Consider the following 27,033-nt stretch of genomic DNA (forward strand, 5'->3'; position numbering starts at 1 on the left):
CAACTGATAATGTAAAAAGATCAAGATCAGTCAGTAAATGGCAGAGTTAAACTGTGAAATCGGCTCAGCATAGTGATGCACACCTGGAATCCAAGCACTGGGAAACAGGAAACTTCCTGTGAGGTCAAAGCCAGTCTCTGCTGTGTAGTAAGTTCTAGACCATCCAGGGCTATAGGAAGACCCTGTCTCAAAAAAGGAAGAGAACAAAAATTAAAGCCAGTCCTTCCACTTGAATTGTCTCCACCTATGGTAGTATTTTATGTTTTATCACAAGGGGTAATTATAGGGAGCTATGATAATGTATCTATACAAAATGTAAAACATAGGGCTAGAGAAATGGCTCAGTAGTTAAGAGCACTTGTTGCTCTTGCGGGGGACCCAGGACCAGTTCCCAGCACCCAAATGGTGGCTCACATCCACCTATTAACTCCAGTTCCAGGGGATCTTATGCCCTCTTCTGAACTCTGTGGGTATCAGGAATGTACATGCTGCACATACATATATGTAGGCAAAACACCCATACACATAAAATGAATGAATCTAAAAGAACATATTAATCAAAAAGTGTATTTGTAAGAGGTCACAAATGAGGACAGGGAATGGTTCAGTAGACAAAATGCTTGTTGGGCTAGTATAAGGACCTAAGTTCAATCCGCAATACACATATAAAAAAAATAGGCATGTGACAGAGTATGGCTGCCATCCCAGAGTTAGGGAAGTAGACACAGGACAATCTCTAGGGCATGCTGGCTATTCAGACTAGACAAATTGATGTGCTCCATGTTCCATGAAAGATCTGGTCTCAACAAGGAAAGTGGAGGCCAGCAAGATAGCTGAGCAGATGAAGGCATCTGCCACCACACCTGACAATCAGAGTTCAATACCTAGGACCCACAGGGTAGAAGAAGAGAAGTGACTTAAAAATAATTGCCCTCTGACCTCCACACACCTGACATTGAGTTCTGGCTTTCACACACACCCACACATATAAGTGTAAATGCACACAAGCCACACACACACACACACACACACACACACACACACACACACACACATACACACGAGGACACAAATATGTAAGACATGAACACATGCATGTTAGGTTTTACAACATTATGCCTTTGCAACAGATTATAGCCAGTGTTATCCAGAGGCCAGAAAACTATGGCCTGAACTCCAACAGTCTGTTTTGGGTTAGATTTCATGGAGATAGTGGGTGTTTTATTTTGTTTTTCTTTGCTTTATGGTACCTGGGATTGAATCCTAGAGCCGCATACTTGCTAGCAAGTATTGTATCACTGAGCTATATCCCCAGGCAAACACCATAGCTGGCTAAGTGAGGTTGTGTTGACACACAGCCATGCTTATGCACTCACTGACACATTATTCTCAGTTGCATTTGTAGAAATGCAGAGAAGAGTAGATGTCCATACCTGCAAGTCTAAATAGGATTCTTACAAGCTTTAAAAAAAAAAGTTGGCCATCTCTCCTAACCCATTAAAAATGTACGCTGCTTTCAGGCATGCCTTTATCAGCAAAGAGTATCTCTTCCATCAACACCTTTAAAAGAAAAAGAAAGAAAAACAGTCTTCAGAAAATCTAGTTCTGTGTTGGATAGAAAATACTAGCCATGACTACATTCTTTCTCAAGAATAACTTCGATATGTAGGAGTTCATGACCTAGGGTGCATTGCATAAGTTTACTATTCCAGAGAAAACAGCTATACTTTTTTTTTTAAGTTAGGAATCACTGGTGCAATTACTTTTATAAACATTAAGATTTATGCCCTGCATCATGCACCAAATGGCTATGTGATTTTTTTGTCCAGTTAGCTAAACTCCTAAAAATGTTTTCACTTGTAGGAGGTTGGTAAGGCGCTTGCCTTACAAGACTGAGGACCAAGCTCAATACCGAGAACCCACACGACAAAAGCCAGGAGTGGTGGTGTACCCTTGGATTCAAATGTTGGGGAAGAGGAGACAAGCAAATCCCTGAGCTCACTGGCCAGCCAGGTCAGTCTGTGTGGTCAGTCAGGTCCAGGCCAGTGAGGGACCTTGTTTGCTTTTGTTTTTTAAAGATGAATGTCTCCTGAAATTCACTTTGGATGTCCATATACATGTGCACCCATACACATGCATACACACATATTTTTTCTCGTTTGTGAAGTGGTATATATGGCCGTCTGCTACAAATTAGGTCACCCCAGGATCTATATGGACTTACTTGTCATTTACATTCACTGACAAAATTTCCTTTACTTCTGCCTCCCACCCTTTCCTTAAGCCCAGTGTAACTAGGGCTTTTATCCTCAGACATGTGTGCCTAGGCTTTCTAATCAGTAGGTGACTGATTAAAGAAATTGTGGCCCATACATATGAAAATGTAGTCACACCCCTCTTGGGCATAATTAGAAGAAAGATGCTTAAATCACTTCCTGATACAGTCATAAATGAAGTCATGCTGTGCTCTCCCATCCTTACTTAGCAGTCAGAGTGACCCTTTTAAGGAGGGAACAGCAGTGCATACCAATAATCTTATATTTGGGAGGCTGAGGCAGGAGAATGGCCATAAGTTCAAGGATTATCTGGGTTATATAGTAAGTCTCAGGCCATTCTGAGTTACAGAGTGTGACCCCTGACTCAAAACAAAACACAGTGACCATTTTCAAACTGCCATTTTTTGGCTTAAGAACCTCCTGCAGCTAACACAGTAAAAGACAAAGTAAGAGTCAAAGACAAGGTATATATAGTTTCTCATCCTCTGCAGGATGGAGTTGCAGTTCTGGCTCCTTTTTGTCCCTCTGTCCACTGGACTTAACACATGTTGGTTTTCTTGTCCTTAGTAGACAAAGCTAGGCTTTCAAAGAGCTTGCCCATCCCACTCCAGTTTATTATTGTTTTGTTTTGTTTTTAACAACAGACCTGAAACACAAGATCCTCCTGCCCTAGCTTCCCTGGTGGGGTGAGGGCATGAGTCACCACGCTTAGCTCAGTTCTCATTCTCAGTGCCAGAGTACTTTTACGTTAGATAGAAGTCTGACATTCTTCTTCCCATTACTTAAGGACTCAGCTCAAATGCTACTTTCTCAGTTTGTTGTTGACATTTGATTTTGTGTTTGTTTCCTTGTTTATAGATAGGGTGTCTCCCAATAGCCCAATCCTGTCTCAAATACATGATGCTCCTGTCTCAATCTCACGGGTACGTGATTACAAGCAGACATAAACACACCTGGATTTTCTTCATTTATATTTATAGAGAAAGTGACACTAAGATTATAGAGGACAGTGGTACATGCCTGTAGTCCCAACACTTGGGAAAGAGAGAGAGGAGGATTAAGAGTTCAAGGCCAGCCTCTACCTGGCAAGTTCGAGATCATTCCTGCCTATATGAGACCTAATTTCAGACTCTCCTACCAACAAAGAAAGGAAGAATATTTTTAAAAAGACATGAAAATTCAAGTTTTTTTCCTTAAGCAATGAAATTGTTTTGTGTGAAAGTCCTCATGAACTACTCAAGTAAAGCATTCAACTGGATGCTGGTTTTTTGTTAGTGATGGTGGTCATTTTTGTTGTTGTTCTTGTTTCTCATTTGTTTAGTTTTTTCAAAAAAAGGTTTCTCTGTGTAGCCCTGCCCTGGAACTAACTTGGTAGATCAGGCTGACCTCAAAATCAGAGATCCACTTGCCTCTGCCTCCCAAATGCTGGGATTAAAGGCATGTGCCACACGTCTGGCTTGGATACTTTCTTAAAGACCTGAAGAAATGGAATTATTACATGGATTACAAAAGGAAATATTTATAAACCTGTCTTTTTCCATTGAAGTTGGTTTTGTTTCTTTGTTTCCTTTACTCTTGTAGGATTTGAGGTTTTGTTTTTGTTTGGTTTGGTATGGATTTTGGTTTGTTTGTTTTTTAGTATTTTGGTTTGTTTTTTGGTGTCTCAGGTAACACACACTAACTTCCATCTCACTGTATATCTAGGGCTGGCCTTCAAATCTACACACACGCACACACACACACACACATACACACACACACTCACACACACACACACACACACACACACACACACACACACACACACACCCCTGGCCTCAACCTCCCAAGTGCTGGGATTCTGAGCAATCACCATCATGCCAGCTAAGATAGTATGTTAGAAAATAATATGTCTAGATCTATAGTATGTGTCAACTCTTGCCTGCACCTAGCCTTCTATTTCTTCAGGCCAGGCTGAAAGCTTTGAGTGCTTAGAAATTGCATCTCCCAACTGAGCCAAGACCTCATAGCTTTCAATGCTCAGAATCCTCTGCTCCATGTCTTCTTTAGACAGCCATTTACGGACTGGGAAGAATTCATACCACTAATAAAACCTGTCAGTAGGCTTACCAGTTCCACGGCATATGCTGCACAAAGATACCTGCCTGACAGAATTAAATAGGGCTTATAGGCAGCCCAAGAGCTATCTATCATGACCTGGTACTGCATCATAACAGTGCCTTTTGCTATGCCACAGGGAGACAGGGTGTGGACACAGAGCAGCTTTGTCTGCCCTAGGCTACATTGTCTGTCCAGTGAGTTCTAGAGTTCCTCTTGGCACTGCTTCTCCACCCCTACCCCTGCCCTGGTGCCCAGAGCCAGAGTTAGAGACATTCACCATCACACCTGGCTTTTATATGGGCTAGGTCTCCAAAACAAAGTCGTCAACCTTGTCAACAGGCACTTTTACCAACTGAGCCATCTCCACAGCCCTCCTTATTTTAAATAGGTAGTGAAGTGTATGATAACAAGGTTGGTGTGAAAATGGGTTAAACAAGCAAGATGGTACAGGTAGGGAGCTACAGAAGAGGGGCTGTAAATAATGGGGCATGGCCTTGCCAAATGGAGTCACTTACTAAAGTGGTTATTTGCCCAAGTATAATGGCAACCAAATACAACCTTGTCTTCCAAACATTTTCAACTGTGGCTGCCTTTCTGTCACTGAAGTTGAAATCTCACATCAAACCCAAAGCATTTGACTACTGGCTGATGCAGCTTCATAGTTTATTTAGTTACATTCTATATTAGATAAACGCACATTCGACATTCTGATTTTAGACAATAGGAAAGCCAAGTGCTAAATGATTCATAGCTTCTCAGTTCCCCAGGCAATTCTGAAGTGAACAACTTCACTGAGACTCATAGAGACTAAAGAGAGAATCAAACCAGACCCATTATGAACTAGCTATCTGGTTCATTAAGTGAGATTGCTCACCTGCTACCTCACATGTAGACAGGGACACTCTGGCACCAGAACTGTAGCTCAGTAGGAAAGAGCTCACCTAGCATGTACAAGGTCCTAGGTTAGACCCCCAGCACTACACACACACACAAAAAAACCCACAAAATCAATTATGCCCCATAATCCTAGCATCTGGTAGTCAAGATTACTTGAGCACTCAAGTTTGAGACAAATCTGGGCAGCACAGTAAATTCAAATCTTGTAATGAGATGGGAACCATTAAAATGACAAATTGGTTTCAAAGGAATCTGATGAAGTAGGTGGTGATAAGAAAGTTAGAAGAGGCTGGAAAGATGGCTCAGTAGTTGGGAGCACTGAGCTACTCTTGCAGAGGACCAAGGTTCCATTCCCAGCACCCATGTGGTGGCTTACATACAACTCTGTAACTCTGATACCAGGGGACTCAATACACTCTTCTGGACTCCTTGGGCACCAAGCATGCATATGGTATATAGAAACCCATGCAGACAAAACATATATATTTTTCAAGTTTTTAAAGGATATCCAAGTATGAAGGAGACAGGAAAAGGAGAATCTAGGAGGAGTTGAAGGAGGGGGATGACTAAGATCAAAATTCATTGTATAAATGTGTGAAACTCTCAGAAGAATAAATACCATACTATATTTAAGAGAAAGGGAGGTGAGAGGGAAAAAGAAGAGAGACGAAAAGGAATAAGCATAAAAGAAAGAGGAAAATGGAAGTGAAAACCACAAGGGCATCCTGACCTTACTCATACTGAAATACTAAGTTCCCACTAAATGAGGACGTGAGGAACCAAGAGCACTTCAACTGGAAGAATTTAAAGAGACTAGGAGAGCCAAATTTCAGCCAAAGGCTAAGGCTTTAGGAAGAGAGACTGTTGAGCATGCATGGGTACTCTGGCAGCATACCAGTGCCAGAGTCTGGCAGCCACAGTGCTGTCTGAGGAGCCTTACTGTTAGCCACTTTGTCTAGCCTTATATTGTGGGATACTTTGTACACGGTGTGAAGATGTATTGCTATGATTGGTATAATAAAAAGCTAAATGGCCACTAGCTAGGCAGGAGGTAGAGGGGGGATTTCTGGGGAAAGAAAGGAAGAAGAGGAGAATTCTAGACACGTGATTGGCATCAGGAGAAGCAGAGCAAGCAGGATGTACAGAAGGAGAGGTAACAGCTACCAGTCACAAGGCAGAACATAGATTAATATAAATGGGTTAATTTAAGTTATAAGAGATAGGTAGGAACAAACCTAAGTTATAGGCCAAGGTTTCATAATTAATAAGAAAAAGGTCTCTGTGTCATTATTTGGGAACAAGCAAGACAGAAAGACGTGTTACAGCCTTGCTCTGTTCCTATCATCACTGGAATGATTTGTCTTAGGATTGTCTCCATGTTTATTTTTCCTGCCTTACACACAGAACAGAACTACAAAAAATAGACCCAAGATGGAGACATCTGAAGGATTGTCCACAATTAGAATGACAGATTACTGATTTTCCCTGCTATTTTTTTGATAATGGTCAATGTTTTCCTGGCTGTGTTGGCCAAAGCAATAATTGTGAAGGTGTGTTCAGGCAGAATGTGAGCCTTTAGGTTTGGCCTTCAGCACTGAATAATAATATGAAGGATAAAGAGCTAAAGACTAACTCTTTGGAAAAATAATTCTACCTAGCTGGAAATAAACGGAGAATTTGTGTAATTTCGTCCTGGAAGATGTGGTTACAAACATGAGCTGTAGCCAACCTACTCTTTTTTTGTTTTGTTTTGGTTTGGTTTTTGTTTGTTTGTTTGTTTAATTTTTTGAGACATGATTTCTCTGTGTAGGCCTGGATGTCCTGGACCTTGCTCTATAGATCAAACCAACTTAGTCTTAATGACTCAGTGTTACTCATCTGCAAGAAACTATGATGAACTATGACATATCCATGTACTGCCCTTTCAAAGGCATTTTATAAAAGCCATGGATCTAGATAAATGCTTGCCTAGTATGCATGAGACACGGGGTTCAACAGTCATTGCCCTACAAGCTAAAGTTAATGGCTAAGCCTCAGGGATGGTCCAGCAGTTTAGAGCATTTGGTGTTCTTGCAAAGGACCCAGGTTCAGTTCCCAATACCCACATGGAGGCACACAACCATCCATGTCTCCAGTTCTGAAATATCTGACACACTATTCATGGGCACCCGGCATGCACATGGTGCACATACATATGTGCAGGCAAAGCACTCATATATCTAAAATAAAAGGAACATTTATTAAAAAATTTAGAGATTGTTTATTAAAATAATCATTTATACCAACCCTAGAGCTGATCTTTGGAGGACTGTGCCATTAATAATTAAATTATCTCAGGTCTTGGGATGGGCCCTGGGTTCAAACCAATGCACCATAAAAATAAATAAATAGAAGTTCTATAGCTTTGAAAAAGTAGAATATCTCTCAAATGTCATGGTAACAGGAACTTCATTTTCCTCACAAGAATATTTTCATTATGAACTAAGTACAAAGAGAGAGGAAGACACTGGATAACTGGCAAGTCGCATCTAACTGCAGAGTGGCAGTGTTACCCAGGTAATTCTCCATCATCTACTGCTTATCTCAAGCTTTTCTATTCCATTCCCTATGATGCTATATTGAGTGTAAAACAAATCCTCTTTAAAACATTGGGTCTCAGCCGGGTGGTGGTGGCGCACGCCTTTAATCCCAGCACTCGGGAGGCAGAGCCAGGTGGATCTCTGTGAGTTCGAGGCCAGCCTGGGCTACCAAGTGAGTTCCCGGAAAAGGCGCAAAGCTACAGAGAGAAACCCTGTCTCGAAAAAAAAAAAAAAAATGGGTCTCACACTATAGATTCAAATGGCTTTGAACTCAGCCTCAAAAATGCTAGAATTACAAGTATGTGCTACCACACCTGGCTTCGAAGTTTTTTTTTGTTTTTTGTTTTTTTGTTTTTTTTTTTTTGAGTTTGAAATGCCTGTTTCTAAGCTCCTACTCTGTGTGTACTTTCTGCTATTACAAGCTCTAGTCAGCATGACGCCTTGTTATGAAAAGCAAGCAAGTTTCTCTAGTTAGTCCTATGCTTAAGTGCTTAGAAGGAGCTACACAACTAAGTGGCATGTGTATCCCTTCTCTTTAACCAGATTCCTCAGGGGTGTGGGAGGTTATCTAGAGTCTGCTGTTTCCAGAGTCATTTCTGGAGTATGTACATTGAATTTACTGTGAGCAGTGCTCCACTAGAAACAAAAGCTTGATAGACAACAGATTTTCAAGAGTATTGGAAGGCATAAAAACATGACAGCTGAGAGGGGAGCCAAATAGCCTTGATCTTTCTCTCTACGGCACTAATGATAAAATTCACTTCGTAGGGCTATTTCAAGGGCTGAATTATATAAGATGTGGAAACTGCTTAGCAATAGGCATTATACATAGTAATAGTAAGTGCATAAGGATCAACTACTTCCATACAAATATGTATGTATACATATAAATTAAACATATATATATATAATACATAGTAAGTGCATAAGGATTGTCTACTTACATACATATATATATATATACAAATTTTATGTAAAAATGTTTAATATTGTTTCTTGCTTTGGGAGAAAGAAGTCCAGATTTGATACTATTTTAACCAAATGAAGAGACACATGTCTAACCTCTTAATACTTATGTGTAGTCACACTACATTTGTTCCTGGCTCATGCCCCAAAAAAACAGAAAATACAACATTAATTTTGAAAGCTCTTTGGAATAAAATGCCTAATAGTCATGATTCAAAGGGTTTTCACATATAATTGCACTTACCACTAGTAACATAATAACTCTGATTAGAGAGATGAATGTATTTCTCCAGTAATACACAGAAATTATGAAAAGAGGCCAGTGTTAGATAATAGCTCTGGATCTCTGTTTTGTGCTAGGCTGTTTTACTATTTGGTAGAATTCCCTGGATCAATTTGTTATCACAAAACGAATATGTATTGGAAAAGATTCTATGTTTTTTTTAAAAAAAATATAAATGTTTGTATGGTAAATTTATGAAGAAATGTATGAGATTTAAGGTTTTAAAAAATGCAGTAGACATAATAGAATGCCCAGCTTCAAAGCCTGGAAAAAGTTAGGGCTGTCATTGTTGTTTCCCACATTATATACACTTAATGATGAGGAATGCCCTAAACCCTCAGTGTTGAGAGATACTACAGACACATAGGGGACTTTCTTTCAGACCATCAAGTATAAAAAGTAGCTCCACATGAGAGTCTTCTGTAATTTTGTTCCATCCTTAGTGAAATATAGTTTCATATCATGATGCGAGCTGTTCTTTCTCCATCATTTGGATGACCTTATGAGCCATTTGCTTTGCCAGTAAATGTAGGTCTCTCGCTTTCTCTCTTTTAATGGAATGAAATGATCCAGCATTAAGGCTCATTATCAAATGGATGCAGAAGCAACAATAGTCCCATGTTAAATTCATGGCTGCAGAAATTGTACAAAAGTAGTGTGTGTTAGCCGGGCGGTGGTGGCGCACGCCTTTAATCCCAGCACTCGGGAGGCAGAGCCAGGCGGATCTCTGTGAGCTCGAGGCCAGCCTGGGCTACCAAGTGAGTTCCAGGAAAGGCGCAAAGCTACACAGAGAAACCCTGTCTCGGAAAAAAAAAAAAAAAAAAAAAGTAGTGTGTGTGAGATATCTTTGCTACCCACTCAAAAATCTGAAGAGGCCTTGACACATTCAAGATCATCAACATTATTTATGGTTTTATTTTTATGTTAAACATGTGAGCCCTGCTTTGAGGACAGATGAAGACTTGTTATATTTTAATGTATGACTCTGGCTGGCCGTTATGTAGCTGAGGCTGGGGACACAGCTTAGTACCGGTGCATCCATTTAGCATGCCCAAGGCCCTGGATTCCATCTGCAGCAATGCAGAGAATGAGAAAAGATAAACTTCGCTGAAATATGTAAATTCAGTAAAAACGTGTAGTGGAAGGAAAATATTTCACATTTCGTGCAAGTTTGAAGTGTCACAAGGTAGCTAGAAAGACCATGTCCCATTTTAGATGTGATACTACGGCACTTAGCAATCAACACAAACTAAGTACAAACAAGAGTGGATGAGTAGATTAGCTTTTAGGATCAAATGGGAAACGAGGAAGATGAAATACAACTTGCAGCACATTATACAGTCTAATGCTCATGGGTCATATGGAATAGTGCATGCTGCATCATTTTTTCTTCTTTTTATGAACTATAAAGGTACTCCAAAAAGTTAAAGATTGATGACTTTAGGCTCTAATAACTTAATGTTAAGTACGTGAGAGGTGGCTTACTAAACAAAGGCCCTCGCTGCCAAGTGTGAAGACCTGAGTTTGGCCCAAGGGACCCACATGGTAGGAAGGGAGAACTGACTCCTACAAGGTGTCCTCTGACCTCCACATGTGTGTTATGGAAAGCAAACACACGCAGAGATAAATATAATTTTAAAAACAAATTTTAAAGAAACAGTTGGAGCCAGGTAGTGGTGGCACACGCCTTTAATCCCAGCACTTGAGAGGCAGAGGCAGGTGGATCTCTGTGAGTTTGAGGCCAGCCTGATCTACAGAGCTAGTTCCAGGATTGTCAGGGCAACACAGAGAAACCCTGTCTTGAAAAAACAAAAAAAAGAGAGAGCACTAGGTTCAGTTCCTAGCACTCGTGTGTCAGCTTGTAACCACCTGCATCTACGGTTCCAGGGAGATTTGACCCCCCTTTCTGACCTTTGCATGTTTGGCACACTTAAATCCATGTAAGTAAAATACACATGAAATAAAATACTTTTAAAACAATTATAAAGAAATAACCACTAAACTGTTGGTAAGACATGTACAACTTAGCTACCTACTTGGTTGACTATTAAACTATATGGGGTGGTATGCAACCACATAGTCTCAGCACTGTGGAGGCAGAAGCAGGCTGATCTCTGTGAGTACAGGCCAGCTTAGTCCACATAGTAAGTTCCAGTACCACCAGGCCTACATAATAAGAACCTGTCTCAAATGTAAATAAATAAAATAGGGCTGTATGGATCCTGAAAGCACAGCTCAGATGTTTCAAATAAAAATAAAACTACAGGTATTTTTGGTTTTGGTTTTGGGTTTTTTGTTTTTGTTGTTGTTGTTTGTTTGTTTTTCGGTTTTTGTTTTTGTTTTTGAGACAGGGTTTCTCTGTGTAGCTTTGTACCTTTCCTGGAACTCACTCTGTAGCCCAGGCTGGCCTCGAACTCATGGAGATCCGCCAGCCTCAGCCTCCTGAGTGCTGGGATTAAAGGCATGTGCCACCACCACCTGGCTACAGCTATTTTTAAAATGCTACTTTAAAGAACTTTATAAATATCAGATTTGTAAATGTCTAAATAAGAAACTATTAAAACTACCTCTGTGGTGATGCATACTAAAAGCAAAGCTATCCCCTAAAAATCAGCCAGTCTGTTGGATTATTATATAATAAAGCAATATTCTCTAAGGTTGAGATGCAAAAATCATAATAAACAATTATTTCGTTCTTATTTTTCTCAAATTCAAGTTTAAGTGGCCATCAGTAATTTTGTTTATATATATATATATATATATATATATGTATATATATATATGCATGTACATATGTGTGGAGGCCTGAGGTTGAATGAGTTATCCTCCACCTTATTTTTTTGAGGCAGAATCTCGCAGTGAACATGGAGCTCACAAATTAGCTATGCTGGCTGAACAGTGAATTCGAGGATCCACTTGTCTGTGCTTTCCAGTGCTGGGATGACAGAACCAAACCGTCACTTTCTGATCTGCCGTGGACGCTGAGAATCTGGATTTGGGTTTTCACGTTTGTGTGACAATCGCTGCACTCAGTGAGTGTACTCCTCCTTCAATATTTGAGTTTGCTAAATCTACTAAACTTAATACAGTTTCATACCACCATGTCAGACAAGAGCCAACAGGATGGCACAATGGATAAAGCACTTGCTTGTAAGCCTGAGGACTTGAGTTTGATCCCTGGGTCCCACATAAAGCTGGAAGGAGAGAACTGACTTCACAAAGTACACCTCTGACTTCCACATGCTCAATGTATCATACAGGCACCTCCGTTTCCACATCTCCCCCCACACACTAATAATAATAATAATAATAATAATAATAATAATAATAATAATAAATAAAAAATTAAAGTTCAGAATTAAGTTCTGTAATTTAACACTGTTTCAGTCTTTATGTTTTAGGGTTCTGTTTTTGACACAATCTCGTGCTGGCCTAAAGCTCTCTATGTAGCTTTAGATGACCTTGAACTTTCAATCTTCCTGTCTCTACCTTATGAGTGCTAGGATTAAAGAGCAAGATCCAGGAAAGGCACAAAGCTACACAGAGAAACCTTGTCTCGAAAAAACAAAACAAAACAAAACAAAACAAAACAAAACAAAAGATGTGAGCACAATTTTTATTTAACATTCTTTTGTCGTTCTTTTTAGTTTTTAAAAACTTTTATTAGCTTGGGTATACACTAATATAACTTTTGGAGGGATAGGCTTCGAGACAGGGTTTCCTTGTACAACAGCTCTGGTTGTCCTGGAACTCACTCTGTAGACCAGGCTGGCAGCGAACTCACAGAGATCTGCCTGCCTCTACCTCCCAAGTGCTGGGATTAAAGGTGTGCACCACCACCAGCCAGCTAATATTATTTTAAAAACAAAGGTTTTATTATGCTACGGGGAAGAAACAGCAATGGTTCCATTCTTGATAGTACATACACATACGTGTTTATTTGAAATTTAACTTTAAAGTTTAGGATGGTAGTTGCTTATTGACAGAATCTAAGTTCCTGTGCAATTTAAGATCAACGGAAAGATAACTTTTAAATTTAGAAGGGTTTTATCGACCTCTCTCCTGTCAGTTGGGGCCCCATTTTTATTTCCAGATGTTCATCTTCAGTGAGCACGAGGCCAGAGACCCAGGAACATGATTCCACCATGACCAGGCTGGGCAACATAGAGTTAACCTCTTTTTAATACTGCCACTCAAATTGCTGTTTACCATCTAAAGTGCAGGGTACAAAGAGAGGAGAAAGGCCACAGGGTCATTATACTTTGATGGCAAAAGAACTATCTTTTTTTCATTCTATTCAGTGCCAACAAGCCATTTCTTAAAGGACAAAATTGGAAACTGTCCATGTTACTCTTCTTGAAGCCTGTTTCATGTCATTTCCACAACCTGAGCAAAAGAAAGGAGACCTTCTGGCTTGAGCACTGCAATGGTGCACAGGTCGCTGTTGTCCAGTGATACTGTGTCCATTGTTGAGACCACTGAATCCCATTGCTTCTCTAGATTGAGGTGGAATATTTTAAAATCGTGTTTCGGAGGCTGGCTTCATGAAACTGACATGTCATTTTGGTCAGCTACTGAAGGAAGCTAATTACAGGAAGCTTTCAGCCTGGAGGATCGCTCCCTTCTCTAAAGATCTATTCTACTTCATTTATACCACTCATTCATCCTTTTACTCCAAGAGAACAGGGCCCCCAGTATATACATCACTTGGGGGTCATGCTGGGGATGTTGCCCAAGGGCCTTGCACATGATTGGCACACATTCTTCCACTGAGCTATAACCTAGGCCCTTGTCTTAATCTGCTCATTTAGAAATTTACCTCACATATTACACTGGACCTTGTTTATTTGTTTGTCTGATACATGGTTCAGCTATGTAGTCCTGAATGGCCTTGAATGTGCTATGTAGAACAGGCTGATCTTTAACTCGGAACAATGGAGCAATCATCATGTGTCTCTATCCAGAGTGCAAGGACTGCAGGTTAATACCACCATGTCTAGAATATTCCAAGGTATTGATAAATACTTGTTAAACAAGTGAATGGATGAGTGAGCCGATGTATTTTGTATTAAATGCAGCATGAGCAATGACATATTCAGATGTGTGCGAGCAAATATCTTCTTTCATTAACTGCAATTAAAATACTTCAGAGTGCTATTATCCAGAGCTACTTGAATGAAGAAAAAAGGAGGAGAAAGGTTTGGCATTTTCTGCACTGATAAAATCTGAAGAAACAAGTAATACTCAACAACGAAAAAAATGGGGGTGTCTATGGATAAATAAAGAAGTTTAAATTAGGGCTGGAGATGTAGCTTTATTGGTAGAATACTTACTTGCTTAGCATGCACAAAGCCTGTACTCAGTACCCACCACCACATAAACCAGGCATGGTGATAGATGGTTTTTATAGTCTACTCAAAGCCAGATATGTCAGCTTAGCTGAGACATCTTCCACCACTAGCTGGATTTTAGGCCATTGTATTTTTCAAGAAAACTCAAATGTGAACAGAAAAGGAAGATAGACACAGGAGGAAATGAAAAGTTACAGGGGACTGTAGAGAGAGGAATGTGGGAAACCTTTGAAAACTTTGGACCTAATAGTGAGAGTTCGAGGCCAGCCTGGTCTACAGAGTGAGATCCAGGAAAGGCGCAAAGCTACACAGAGAAACCCTGTCTCAACCCCCCCCCGCCCCCCAAAAAAAGATGAGTGAAGATTTTAATATATAGTAATACCATAGTAATATAATATTAGGAAATACCACAACAAAAGTGGAAGGCTAGTTTAGAGGCAGGTGTTCCTCTGAGTCGAAAACTAAGAGGCTACATTTAAAATTCACACACTTGTTGACACTATGAAGACTCGGGAATCCCAATTTGAATAAGTAATCCAGGTGATAACCAAGAAGAGAACTCTTTGAAAACAATGTGTCTGATTTAAATATGTTGGGAGGGGCTAGATTTTAGATCAGCATATCAGTTGAGTAATCTATTCATTATCTATTCATTATCCCCTAACCCTTGTTGGCACTGAGATATATTAATTATGCAATAAATAAGACTGAAATCCTAAAGAGGAGGAGGCAGTGCCGGAGAGATGGCTTCATGGTTAAGAGTTTGCTGCCCTTCCAGACGACCCCAAGTTCAGTCCCCAGCAACCACAATGCTGCCTACAACCACCTGTAACTCCAGCTCCAGGGGACCTGACACCTTCTGGACTATGCAGGCACACATATGTAGGTGCCCATACATACAGAGATGCACACATAATACTAATTAAAAATCTAAAAAATGCTCAGAAGACATATTTCCTATTTCCTGAATGTGTGACAACAAAAAAATTTATGTACCTTCCACAGCTTCTAAACCCATAAACCCTTAATCTTCTAATTCCAGGAACAGATCTGAATGATAATTGCCACAAAGGCTGGTGTCCTAAGTCGGATCCCTGGAACCCACATGGTGAAAGTCAAGACCTGACTCTTGGAGGGAACTGACTCTGACCACACACATATACACAGTAGATGAATAAATGTTTAAAGTTTTTGGAAAAGAATCTTCTGGTACATATATGTCCTGGCGACAGACCCCATGGCCTGGCATATGCTAGGCAAGCCCCATACAATGGAGCCATGTCTCGAACACCTGATACATGTCCTTCATCTTCATTTTAAAGGTAAGAAAACTGAAGAGTTGTCACTTGCTTTAGGGCATAGGATATGAAGCTAAAAGCACTCCCTTTACAGATAGGCTGGTGACCTTCAACCTACACACTTGCATTCTGTCCATGCCTCTGCTGCTGTCTGCCATACTGGTTTCAGATCTGTCTTTTGACCTCAAGTCCTCACATGTATGCTTTTTGTCTTTCGTCTCAGTCATTCCATTTCTTCACTACTGTGCCTTCCTGAATCCGAGATTCCCAGAATTTAGAGTAAACCACAATCATCTAGGATGCGTATTAGAATGTGGATTCTGGGATCTTCATCCCAGGAGTTATGACTTAGTATGTTCACAAGGGGGATGACTCAGGAATCCCAATTTGAGTAAGTAATCCAGATGATAACCAAAAACAGGACTCTTTGAAAAATGGTGTCTGGTTTAAATATTCAAAATAAGGCTACAGTCAAGTCACCTTTGAAATGAAAGTGCTATAGGATTCTTCAGTGTTCTAACTGTGTTGCCCTGAGTTACAGTACACAGTGAAAAATGAATACTATTCAGTGCAATAAAATCTCCACAGTTCAAGTGTCCAAACTTTAGCTCTGCAAAAAGACTTAAGAATCACTCTTTGCACATAGTGCCCTGTTTAAAGGGAATTATACCTGCTCCTATTTAAATAACCTACACCGCCAAATCTGATTGAAGAATGCTTAAAATGAACAAAGTATGGCTGGAGCTATAGTTGCAATGGTCTGGAACAAATCTATTGCATTCACAATTACAAGGCTAACTAAAGCAAGACCATACACACACACACATACACACACACACACACACACACACACACACACACACACACACACACACACACACTAGCCTACTGCATCTAAACAGAATTAAGTATAAAAATCACATGTGGAAATATCAATAGGTTTGAATTGTAGAAAAATGGAAAAAAATAAACTTCAAAAGCCAATACTAAACAAGGACACCTGAGAGACAGGCCTTAACCTGGGAAAATATTTGCAGCAAACATTCAAACTGAAAGATAGAATTAAAGTATGAAAAAATACACAGAAGTCACAAAAGGAAATGAGGAAAGAAAAGAACAAAGACAAACATTCATGTGTCAAGTCCAAAATTTAAAGGCTATGTTTTTTTAAATGCTCAAATCTTTTTTTTTCTTTGTTTGAATATTTAAGGCTTAAATTTAAAGTAGGACAGTTTGAGACTGGAGACATGGCTCAATGGTTAAGGTTGCTTCCAGCTCTTCCACAGAACCTGAGTTCATTTCCCAGAACACACACAGTGGTTTATTACCAGCTGTAACTCCAGTTCCAAGGAATCCAAAGCCTACTTCTGACCCCCATGGGCATGAAGCCTGAACTCAGTGTATATAAATACATGCACTCAAAACACTCATACACAAAAAATAATTAGTTGATTCATTTTAAAAAGTAAATAACATAGGAAGGCTTTTCTTGGTGGGATGACTCATTCCTATAATCCTAGCATTCAAGGGGGTTGAGACAGCAGGGTTATCATGAGTTTAAGGCCAGCCTGGTATGCATAGTGACTTGTGGGCCAGACTAGGCTACAAAGGTGAGAGTATGTAAGAAAAACACAAATAATAATAATAATAATAACATAAAATAAGAAGGTATTAATCAATGTGGTAAGAACAATAATCCAGAAAGCAAAATCCTCAACCAACCAGGGTCCATGCAGAGTATTGTATAAGAACATGTGAGATGTGTAAACTAAACCAGTGGGTCAGAGCAGTGGATACATTATATATCATACTGAAACTGTTGCATTGAAAAATCTTACATCAGTCATTCATCCTGGAAAAAAACCTGTGAACATGATCTCTTCAAGCATTTTCTCTGTGAACGTGTAGGCATACTTCATTTTGTTAAGGAACAAAAATGACATTACCTGGACTGCAATCCAACACCTCACTGGACTGCTATGGCTGAGGTAAGCTTTAATGATACCTTAAGCTTCTTTGAACTATTGTTAGAAGAAACATTCAGAAAAACAGGTTAAACATATTATAGTTTTGGTTGTGAGCCTAGCCTTTAACGGCTGAGCCATCTCTCCAGCCCAAGGTTAAATATTTTAAAACACCAGTGATGTGTACCATTTTGTCAATGGAGACTTTTAGATAATTAATTGGGATATAGTTAAATGAATAGCTAATAAATGAACAAATTGGTACCAAGAAAATTTTAATTGTCTAGATTTTTCTAAGGCTGCGCTTGGGGGCAGACACCTGTAATCCCAACACTAGGGAAGTTAAAGGAGCAGGATCACTGTAAGTTCGAGGCCATCCTGAGCTACACAATGAATCCCAGGCAAGCCAGGGCTACAAAGTGATATCCTGTCTCAAAAAAGTAAGATAGATAGATAGATAGATAGATAGACAGATAGATACATAAATACATACATACATACATTAGTTGTATATTTTTAACTATATATAAATTTAAGAAAACTTAAATTCTATTTTTGTTTGTTTGTTTGTTTGTTTGTTTGTTCCAGACAGGGTTTCTCTGTCCTAGCATTCACTGTGTAGACCAGGCTGGTCTCAAACTCAGAGATCCACCTGCTTCTGCCTGCCCAGTCCTGGAATCAAAGATGTGTGCCACCACCACCCAGCCAAAAAAATATATTCTTGTCATAGTTTGTTAATCACACAGTTAGAACTAGTAAGTTTCTCTCTAGGATTTTACTCTAGCAAAAATAATGAACAATTCAGACAAAGGAGTTAGCACAGATATTTTAAGGTAGGTTTTGAATCAAAAAATGCTTTAAATATTCAGTCCATGGGATATCCACATATCATAATGATGTATGGCAACTTAAATTGATGTTTTACAGCATCTAATGCCACATAATGTTTCAAGGGTGGGCATGTGATTCAGTTGGTAGGGGCCTTACACAGCACGCAGGAAACCCTGGGTTTGATCCTCAGCACTAAATAAACCAGGTGTCATAGCTGATGTCTGCAATCCCAGCACTTGGGAGTTGGAAGCAGAAGGGTCATCCCTGGCTACATAGTGATTTGAGTTGAGCATGTAATACATGACACAGACTCAAAAATGTTTCAAATGTGAGGAAACATTGACACAGGGTCTCATGTAGCCCAGGCTGACCTCAACTCTTTACGTAGCTGAGGCAAGCCTTGAACTCCTGATCCTCCTGCCTCCATCTCCCAAGTACTGGAGCTAGAGTTGTGCAGCACAACACCATACTCTAAAATATCTATCTATCTTTCTTTCTTTCTTTCTTTCTTTCTTTCTTTCTTCTTTCTTTCTTTCTTTCTTTCTTTCTTTCTATATATTCTCGATCATAAGACCCCAATTATATTTTAAAACTATTGTATGCACATTTAAAAGGTGTAAAAAAAAGACATCACAGTGCAACAGTTATCTCTGGGTGTTGAGATTTTTATTTTCCTTTCGATACTGTCATGCTACCAGTTCTATACAAGGACCGTATGTTGCTGCGTAATCAGAAAAGGCAATAAAATATTTCAAAAGTCCTTCTTAAAACGTATTATAAAAAGGAAAGAGTTGTCATCTTACTCAATTTATAGTTTGCAAGTGACAAAGAACACTCACCATTTGTTTCTGTCACTTTTGAAATGCCAATGATCTTATACTTGCAAGACAACTGCTTATCTGTCTCCCTAATTTAAAGAGGAGGTCATAGAGGAAAGTCAACAGTCTCTGGGAACAGATGTCTGAAGTGAGATAAAACAATTATAAGGGAAAAGGAAAAAAATTTACTAACAATACTTTGTCTAATTTTAGTTTAGTTTACCACTCTTAGATCAAAACATCTCTCTTGTAAAAACTGTTACGGTAACTGATCAACATAAGTAACACTATTAGTATTTATGAGTTGTCATTTTTTTTTAAGAGGCATGGATGCTGGAGATGAAATCCTAGACCTCAGGAATGCTAGGAAAGTACTTAAATTTTTTGCAGGAGAGCTTTTCCTGTTAACGTAAAGAAGATTAACAGTGGCTATCACTCAGTTTTTAAGCTATAATCACGTAAGTAATGCCTGCTTTCTTTCTAGTACTCTGATAGTTATGTGAAGGTTAGTTTTTAAAACTTTTTTTTATAATTTTTGTTGTTCTTTTCTTTGACATGATTTCAGAAAAGGGTCTCTATGTAACCTAGTTTGGCTTGTAACTGGCCATCTCCTCACCACAAGGATTACAGACAGGTGCCACAATGCCTGCTGGAAAAGGGACTCATTTTGATGATCAAAAAACTGAAAAGCACCTGGAGAGATTTCTCTGCCCTTAAAGACTAGGATCACAACCAAAAATGTAAAAAACTGAAAAGGAAGATTGCCTTAGTTAGGGTTTCTATTGCTGTGAAGAGGCACCATGACCACGGCAACACTTATAAGGAAAACATTTAATTGGGGCTGGCTTACAGTTTCAGAGGTTTAGTCTATTATTGTCATGGTGGGGAGCATGGCAGTGTGCAAGCAGACATGATGCTGGAGAAGGAGCTGAGAGTTCTACATCATGAGAAAGAAAAAAGGAAGTGAAGTCAGGTACCGGGTATGGCTTGAACATATATGAGACCTCAAAGCCCACCTCCACAGAAACACACTTCCTCCAACAAGGCCACACCTACTCCAACAAAGCCACACTTCCTAATAGTGACACACCCTTTGGGGGCCATTTTCTTTCACACTACCACAAAGATGGTCCATATTAAGTTTCTTGAATCACCCCATCAAAGACCATCTTGGTATGAGAAAATTCTAGTCATACAGCCCTATGATTTCACATGGTTAATGGTTCATAGATAACCCAAGAGCACAAAAATAATTCTAATAATGCTACTTGCTCACTGAAAACTCAACTAGAACCCAAATTGCTTCATATTAAAATCATAATGGTCAGCCAGGTGGTAGTGGCACACGGCTTTAATCCCAGAACTTGGGAGGCAGAGGCAGGTGAATCTCTGTGTTCAAGGCCAGCCTGGTCTACAGAGTGAGTTCCAGGACAACAAGGGATGCAGAGAGAAACCTGTCTTGAAAACAAAACAAACAACAACAAAAACCAAAGCAAAACAAAAACATCACAACGGTAAATAGGTCCTGAGCAAACAAAAATTAAACAGGTTATTAACTGAAGAGTTCAATGCCAACCTGGGATATTCCCCTCTCTGCCACAAAAAAAAAAAAAAAAAAAAAAAGAGGGAGGAAGCTGTTACTCCCAGTCTTATATTGATCATTCCCATACTCAATGGTAGAAATTTGATTTGATGAGTTTAATTCTCCATATTTTTCTTTAATTTTGGGGGCTTTAGGGGGTTGTAAGTTTGTTTGGTTTGGGTTTTTGTGACAGGGTTTCTGTGTATAGCCCTTGTTGTCCTGGTACTCACTCTATAGACCAGGCTGGCCTTGAAATCACAGAAATCCACCTGCTTCTGCCTCTTTAGTACTGGGATTAAGGGTATGCACCACCACACCGAGTGAAATTCTCCATATTTCGAAATGTTTTTCTGATTTGTTTCTTTTTGTTTGGTATATATTGGTGTCTGTGTCTGTGGAAGTGTGTGCCATGTGTCTTCTCATGCCCTTGGAAGAATTAGAGGTGTATGGTTAGGGTTAAACTGGAACTGTGGTTACAGGAGGCTGTGAGCCAAATAATGTGGATGCTGGGAAGTGAACATAGGTGCTCTGGAAGAGGAGCAAGTATTCTTAACCTCTGAGCCAGCTCTCCAGCTTCACTCATCCATATTTAAAAGAACAAGCTGGGAACGTAGACGCAGGATAGAGTGCTTGCCTACCATGGTTCAGGCTCTGGGTTCCACGCCCACCACTGCAAAAATTAAAAAAGAAAAGAAAAGAAACCATAAACACACTGGGAGTGTGCAGGGTAAGGCAGATAATGTGAAGAGAAGATAGATGTGTCACATAATAAAGAATGGGGACACGAGCCCTAAAGCCAGTTATTGGTCTACTTAAATGTAACAGACTTTTATTGCCCGTGCTGCAAATACACAAAAGGAGAGTCTTAAAGATTTCATGGTTTAGGGCTGCAGATGTAGCTCAGTTGGTAGAGTGCTTGCCTAGCACACACAAAGCCCTTAAGCCCCCAGAAACTCATAAACCAGGTGATAACACATGACTACAATCCCAGCACTCAGGCAGAAGGAGCAGAAGTTCTTCGACTACATAGGGAGTTCAAAAACACCCTTGTCTACATGGGACTCTGCCTTTAAAAAAAAAAGACTTCATAGTTTAGTGAGAATAGATGAGTTAATATTTGCTGTAAAAAGCATAATCAAATCCTACATTTTGTTTTCTGTTGCATGACAGGGTCTCATTATGTAGCCCTGGCTGGCCTGAAAAAACAGTATGTACACTAGACTGTCCTTGAATTTATGGTGATCCTAAATCCCCTGAATTCTGGGGTTACAAGCCCACACCACTCCTGTGCCAACACACAATATTTTGTATGTTGTTTTACATACGTGATCATTTGTGTTTGGTTTCAGAAAAGGAGAAATAATTCTTTTTGTGTGTGAGCCTTTCCAAGAAGATCCTAGAGCAAGTGCAACAACCACTTTTGAAGTTCGAACAGGCTTCAAATCCTGTAAAGTTCTGTCAGACAACTCAACACAATCTTCTTCAAAAAGTCACAAGGTGACTTTCCCAAAGTCACAGAGATAATAAGTTACTGAGACAAAAGTTAAATTCTGGGGAAAGCAGCATGTATTAGACCCTGAGTTTGAGACTTAGCACTGCAAAAATGTTCTGACTGTCCTAAACACACACTTTTCCACCTCCAAAAGCTGATGATGTAGATATGCAAGTATATTTGGGAAATGACCTGGTTTAGCTGAAATATATAAGGGGATGTGGGGGCTGGAGTAGAAGCAGCAGTAGAAAAATCTATGGAATGTCCTAGTATTTTGTATGTTGTTTTACATACGTGATCATTTGTGTTTGGTTTCAGAAAAGGAGAAATAATTCTTTTTGTGTGTGAGCCTTTCCAAGAAGATCCTAGAGCAAGTGCAACAACCACTTTTGAAGTTCAAACAAACCTATGACCCTGAATAATTGAAGGTTGAAAAAAATAAACCAAGCAGAAATTCAATTGATTTTTTCAATTCAGCTATTTTTGTTTACTTGGAATTAATTTAAAACATGAATCATGATTATGTATCTCATAGCTTCCCAGATAAGATATCAGAACCCAAGCAATGATAAGAAAATAGCTCTCTGAAGCAGACAGGACATGAGTGCCAAGCATAAGCACCAGCCTCCACCTTGTATCATAGATGTATTGTGTATGGTTATGTCATGTTCTCACATGTTGCCAGAATCTGCATAGAACGTGAAAACTCATTTCTTACAGAATGAAATGTCACCGAATGATCTGGCAGGGTGCTGGGGCTACATAGAAAAAGGAAGTGTTTTTCAGAAAAGATCTAGTTATTACATAGGACAGAACCACAGCCCTTTCAGGGGATATGTACCAAGCCTCAGGACTATAGGTGAAATGATGTATCTTAGAGATCACTGGGAAAAAATTGTGCTCCAGTTGAGATTGAAAATGTTGATTTTTGGTTTGTTGACAGGCAAACATTTAGTTGCCATGGAGAATCCAACCATTGTGGTTAATTTATATTTAATAATTGAATAGAAATAACTGAAAACAGAAATTATAAATAGGAAACTATCACTTAATAAAATTTTTAAATAATTAGAAAAGCTACTAATAATTGTGCATATTTTGAATTTATATAATAATTTGTGCTTTCATGAATGTTATAAATATGTATCAATTTTCTCTTCAGAAAAAACTTACATTACTAATTATAAATAAAATTCTATAAGACATTTGGAAAATTACAGTACTATGAATAAGCATTCAATAAGCCCATTTTTCTAGATGCTGAGCACTTCCAAACTTTCAGAGGACTTTCTTTACTCCACAAGCATCAGGCTTAGGGCTAAAAATGGAGGTCAGTTGGTAGTGTACTTGCCTAGCATGCACAAAGCCCTGGGTTCAAAACCCACCACCACATAAAACTATCTGTGCTGGTGCATGCCTGCAATACTCATCCCTCCAAAGGTGAAAGCAGAAAGATCAGAAGTTCAAGGTCATCCTTGGCCACAGAGCAAGCTTGAAGCTAGCCTAGGCTAAGTGAAACCCTCTTTCCCAAAACACATTAATAAAATACTAAGGGAGGTTGCTGTGGATATCACTCTGTATAAATAAAATACTGATTGGCCAGTAGCCAGGCAGGAAGTATAGGCGGGACAAGCAGAGAAGAGAATTCTGGGAAGTGGAAGGCTGAGGCAGAGAGACACTGCCAACTGCCGCTGTGATGAGAAGCAACATGTTAAGATATCGGTAAGCCACGAGCCACGTGGCAACTTATAGATTAATAGAAATGGGTTAATTTAAGATATAAGAAGAGTTAGCAAGAAGCCTGCCACGGCCATACAGTTTATAAGCAATATAAGTCTCTGTGTGTTTACTTGGTTGGGTCTGAGCGGCTGTGGGACTGGCGGGTAAGAGAGATTTGTCCTGACTGTGGGCCAGGCAGGAAAACTCAAGCTACAGGAGGTATTGATTTATTTTTGAAAAATACTTAGCTAATTCAAAGTGAAAAATAAGACAAGGGACAGACTTTAGAATTCTAAAACATTTCTGTTACTATTTTAAACATTACTGTACTATTTTAAATATGCAAGCCAGATTAAAAGAATTCTAGGCAAGAATTGAGCTATTCTAGACTTGCACATCCATACGTGCCTTGGAAAACTCCAACATGTAATCATGTTGCTGGAAGCTAGGAAAGGCTGGGCATCACTTTGGCACTTAAAGGAAGTCCCGAATACCTGGGATGGAACTCAATGTTGGAGTGATTGTCTAGAATATTAGGAGCCTGTGATCCAGCATAGTATTGCTCCTGTGTTCACAAATAAGAAAACAAAGGAAGTACTGCCAACCCTTAGCAATCTTTACCTACCTTCTCTCCTCAACAATTTTTTGAAGTTTACACTATTCCAGTGTTGCTATCCATCTAGTGAGCAGCACCTGCTTCCCTCAAGGTTTTAAAGAGAGAGGCAGGTAATTTAGTTTAGTTGGTAGAGTGCTTGCCTAGAACACATGGTGCCCTGGATTTGATAGCTAGAACCACCTAAAAATGCATAGTGTGGTTGAAGAGAGATTGGAATCACCCTCAGGTACAACATGATTTTGTCTCCCAGACTGCTTGCTTTCAGTTTAGTATTTGAAACAGGGTATTGCCTAGCTGGCTTCCCCTGGGCTGGGATTACAGAAAAGGACCACATGCCAGACACTTGGCTCAGATTTGACCAAGAGAAAAGTCCTGGCTTTGCACGAAACAAACAGGAGAGGATTTTATATATTCAAAGAGAAAGTAAGTGAGTAAGAAGTAAAGAAGGAAAGCAAATTAAGCCTTCCCATTGCGTGGGACAATGACCGGACTAGGGACCTCTTTGCAGACTCTGAATTTCTTTAAACAAGGTGAATAATTTACTCCACCTCCCTAGGAAATTCATGCAATACCTTGCAGTCATTAGTGAAGAGCAGAGTCAAAGGATAGCGCAAAGAAAAGATCTTTGCATGGTTTGGTGTATCTGCAGGCATGCCGTCTCAACCCGAACCAACCATCAACTGTCCCTTTATTGCCTGTGGTACTCCTCAGCTTGCCTTGGAGCTACCTTGCTCCCACTGACCTTGGGTCAGGTCCTTAAAGCTTGCATTTTGCATTTCCTTTGTGAGTTGGTTAGTTTTTCTGTCAGTTTGGCACAAGCCAGGGTTGTTAGGAAAGAACTTCAGTTGAGAAAATGCTCCCATCAAGTTGGACTGTAGGCAAGTCTGTGGGGACATTTTCTTGATTAATCATTGATGTGGGAGGCCTAGGCCAACTGGGCAGATTGTCCTGGGTGATATAACAAAGCAGGCTGAGCCAGGCATGGGGAGCAAGCCAGTAAGCAGTTCTCCTCGGTGGTCTCTGCTCCAGTTCTTGCCTCCAGTTTCCTGCCTTGAGTTCCCTCCGTGATCGACTGTGATGCAGAAGTGTAAGCTGAAATAAATCCTTTCCTTCCCAAGATGCTTTTGCTCATGATGTTTCACTGCAACAATGCAGACTTAAGTAGGACAGCACTTTTCCTGACTTACTGCCTTTTTAAATTTTTATTTTATTTTATTTAAAGAATGCCGTACATGGGGAGCTGAAGAGGTGGCTCAGTGGTTAAGAGCACTGGCTGCTCTTCCAGAGGATCCAGGTTTAATTCTGAGCACCCATATGGTGGCTCACAACCCTCTGTAACTCCAGTTCTAGGAGATCTGGTGCCTTTTTCTGGCCTCTAGAGCCACAAGGCGTACACATAGCAGACGGACACATGCACACACTCTCTCAGACACCTCTACCCAATGACTCAGAGGGAGGTTTCCCATGCCTGGCACGGGGGATTTGTTAGATAGTGTATGGAGCATTATCATCTCTTGTGGCTTAATTACATTCAATTTACTTTATAGTTACGTGTGTGTGTGTGTGTGTGTGTGTGTGTGTATAATTCCTCAGTAGTCTGGAGTAAATACATGTTATATATGTATTTTTGTGATCTTATAAAATAATATATTTCCCTATGTCCTTTACAACCATCCTTAGTGCCTTCTTTAAGAAATCCCATTCTTCAGTCTCTCCCTCCCGGTGTTACTCTCTTACTCTCCTCTCTAATGTCCTCCCTCCAAGTTTTTCTCTTTTGTCCTTCACAGCATCAGTGTCCTACTGCCCACCCAACCCTCATCTAGAGCTCCTTTCTCCCCTCACCCCACGCTCTCTTTCTGCTTTCCTAGTTTATGTGAATCCTTCAGAGCTAGGATCTACAGATGAGAGAGAACATGGAGCATCTGTATATCTGGATCTGGGTTACCAAGTGTTACCTGCTCAGTACAATATTTTTCAGTTTCATCCTTTAACTGCAAATTTCATTTTTTCTATATAACTGAATAGAACTCTGTAGTGTATGTACCACATTTTTATCATCCATTCATCAGTTGAAGGACAATTGGGTTGTTTTCATTTCCTAGCTTTTGTGACTAGTGCAGCAATGAACATGGCTGAGCAAGTATCTCTGTCGAAAGATATCAGCACTTTTGAACACATGCTGAGGAATGATATAGCTGAGTCATATGACAGATTTTAGTTTCAGGTTTTTGAGAATTCTACACACTCATTTCCAGAGTGCC

This window comes from Peromyscus eremicus, chromosome X (genome assembly GCF_949786415.1).
Source record: "Peromyscus eremicus chromosome X, PerEre_H2_v1, whole genome shotgun sequence".
Taxonomy (NCBI): Eukaryota; Metazoa; Chordata; class Mammalia; order Rodentia; family Cricetidae; genus Peromyscus; species Peromyscus eremicus.